This window comes from Arachis ipaensis, chromosome B02 (assembly GCF_000816755.2).
Source record: "Arachis ipaensis cultivar K30076 chromosome B02, Araip1.1, whole genome shotgun sequence".
NCBI classification, from domain to species: Eukaryota; Viridiplantae; Streptophyta; class Magnoliopsida; order Fabales; family Fabaceae; genus Arachis; species Arachis ipaensis.
The window spans coordinates 24,582,295-24,585,376 of NC_029786.2; the positions used below are offsets into that span (position 1 = coordinate 24,582,295).

A 3,082-nucleotide genomic window follows, 5' to 3' on the forward strand; every position below is an offset into this window, starting at 1 on the left:
TATTTTAAAAATATATGTTAAGAATAAGACAGGATACGCTGACACGTGATGGTATTTAGGTGTGTCCAGGTGTGTCCGGAGAAGAATTTTTTATTTTTTATTAAGACACAGTTGGACACAGCAGACACGCGTGTCGGACGAGTGTCGGTGAATGTCGTGTCCGAAATGTGTCCGACACGCGGACACGGTAACTCAACGAAGTGTCCGTGCTTCATAGATCACAACTCATGATTCAAATAAGAAAGTTATATTAGAAAAATTACCCTCACTTTCATCTGGGTTGTATTATACCAAGATTAGTGCAATTGAACCACATGCCATTGTAAACCAGAAGTTTACTAACTCAAATGAGTTCATAACTTGGCACGACCGATTGGGTCATTTGGGAACAACCATGATGAGAAGAATTATTGAAAACTCTCATGGGCATTCACTAAAGGACCAGAAGATTCTTAAAACTAGTGAATTTTGTTGTGCTGCATGTTTTCAAGGGAAGTTAATTTTAAGGCCATCACCAGTAAAGATTGGATTTGAGTCCCCTGAATTCTTAGAGAGGATTCAAGGTGATATATGTGGACCTATTCATCCACCATGTGGATCTTTTAGATATTTTATGGTCCTGATAGACGCATCTTCGAGATGGTCACATGTGTGCTTATTATCTTCTCGCAACCTGGCGTTTGCGAGATTACTGGCTCAAATTATTCGATTGAAAGCACAATTTCCAGAAAATCCAATCAAAGCAATTCGTCTTGATAATGCTGGTGAATTTACTTCCCAAGCTTTTGATGCTTATTGTATGGCTAATGGAATAAGTGTTGAACATCCAGTGGCTTATGTTCACACACAAAATGGGTTAGCAGAATCACTTATTAAACGCCTCCAATTGATTGCTAGACCTTTGTTTATGAGAACAAATCTCCCAACCTCGGTTTGGGGGCATGCTATTTTACATGCCGCAGCACTTATTCGTTTGAGGCCAACGAGTTACCATCGGTTCTCTCCTATGCAATTAGCTTTTGGCCAGCAGCCAAATGTCTCCCATTTAAGAATATTTGGGTGTGCGATATATGTTCCCATTACACCACCTAATTGCACCAAAATGGGACCCCAAAGAAAATTGGGGATATATGTTGGATATGATTCTCCCTCTATAGTGAGGTATCTTGAGATACAAACTGGTGATGTGTTTAAAGCCCGATTTGCGGATTGTCATTTTGATGAATCAAAATTTCCAACATTAGGGGGAGAGAATAAGCTTCCTGAAAAGGAACTTAATTGGAATGCATCATCGTTGATGCATTTAGATCCTCGATCAGGGCAATGTGAACCAGAAGTTCAAAAGATTATACATTTGCAAAGAATAGCAAATGAATTGCCTGATGCATTTTTCGATACAAAGAGGATAACCAAATCTTACATACCAGCGGAAAATGCCTCAATTCGAATTGACGTCCCAGTAGGACAAGTAGCCACTGGCTAATGTATCTTGCTAATAATACGCGACCTGACATATCATTCGCGGTGAATTTACTAGTAAGGTATAGTTCATCTCCAACCAGAAGACATTGGAGTGGAATCAAACAAATTTTTCGATATCTTCATGGAACGGTTGATATAGGATTGTTTTATCCCTATGGATCCAAGTCACAACTAGTTGGCTATGCAGATGCCGGATACTTGTCTGATCCACATAAAGGGAGATCTCAAACAGGATACCTGTTCACATATGGTGGTACAGCTATATCTTGGAGGTCCACGAAACAGATGATTGCTGCAACATCCTCTAATCATGCTGAAATACTGGCGATTCATGAAGCTAGTCGCGAGTATTTTTGGCTGAGGAGTCTGATTCAATATATTCTATCATCATGTGGACTGATTGATCATAAGATAGCTCCAACTGTCCTGTTTGAAGATAATGCAGCATGCATTGCTCAACTTAAAGGTGGATACATCAAAGGTGATAAAACAAAGCATATTTCTCCCAAATTCTTCTTCACTCATGACCTTCAAAATCAAGGGACAATTGATGTCCAACAGATCCGTTTAAGTGACAATCTGGCAGATTTATTTACAAAGTCACTCCCAAAATCCTCCTTTAAAAGATTGGTACATAAGATTGGGATGCGCCGATTTCGAGACATTAAATGATGTCGGCAAGAGGGAGAGACTGTACTCTTTTTCCCTTGGTCAAGTTTTTTTCCCATTGGGTTTTTCTTGACAAGGTTTTTAATGAGGCAGTCCCCATCACAAAAGATATTGTACTCTTTTTCCTTCACTAAGGTTTTTCCCACAGGGTTTTCCTTTAGTAAGGTTTTAATGAGGCATATCCCTAAATGAGCATCCAAGGGGGAGTGTTGAGATAAGATTTGTTACGTGGATGCCCATTTATGAAGGGCGGTGTAGTATTCTCAAGGAAGAATGCTTTTAATAAGCATTTGAAAATCTATCCTATGTACATCTATAAATAGAGGTTCAAGCCTCTGAAAGTTACATAACAACAGAACAAAATATCATTCTCCCTTTCTTACAAATAAATCAATCCTCTTTTATGCTGCAATCAAATACTCTTCTCCTTATATTTCTACTACAATTCTTTTTCTTCTTTTATTTTATAAGTATTTTAAATTCTATTTTCTCCCCTACTTTCTACTCCTCCGTGATCAGAATCTCCACGCTCCTTCTCGGTTCCACGCATCCACGACGCCGTCCAGACTACAGATCACCCAGCCTCCATCGGCGCCGTCTCCTTCGAAGCCACATCTGCCAGTTTCCGCTGTCTCGGTGAGCTTCTATTATTTTAACTTTTCAATATTCAATTTCGGGCATTCGTGTAAATAATCTGCTTATCTACTCTTGTTCTTCGCATGCGTGAAATATTTGAACAAAAATTTCATTACAGACTGCATCGGTCCGCGTATTTTGTTTAATTGATCCACATTTCCGACTCACTACTTGTTCTTCTTTCGATTCTAAGGTAAAGGATATTTTTTTTTTGTGTTGAGGTTTGTGAAAAATTTTAAAAATATTTTTAATTTTTTGTTTTAATTTTTTTTATTTATATTAAATATATTTTTGG

At 38.3% G+C, this 3,082-nt stretch overlaps 1 protein-coding gene across 1 annotated transcript in view; it reads left to right on the top strand.

Annotated features, from left to right (window-relative positions):
- Nucleotides 2,646-3,082, top strand: part of LOC107625140 — a 4,067-nt gene continuing 3,630 nt past the window's right edge. Inside the window, exon 1 of the mRNA XM_016327716.2 lies at nucleotides 2,646-2,787. The gene's annotated coding sequence lies outside the window, so the exon portion shown is untranslated. The remainder of the gene's footprint in view (nucleotides 2,788-3,082) is intronic.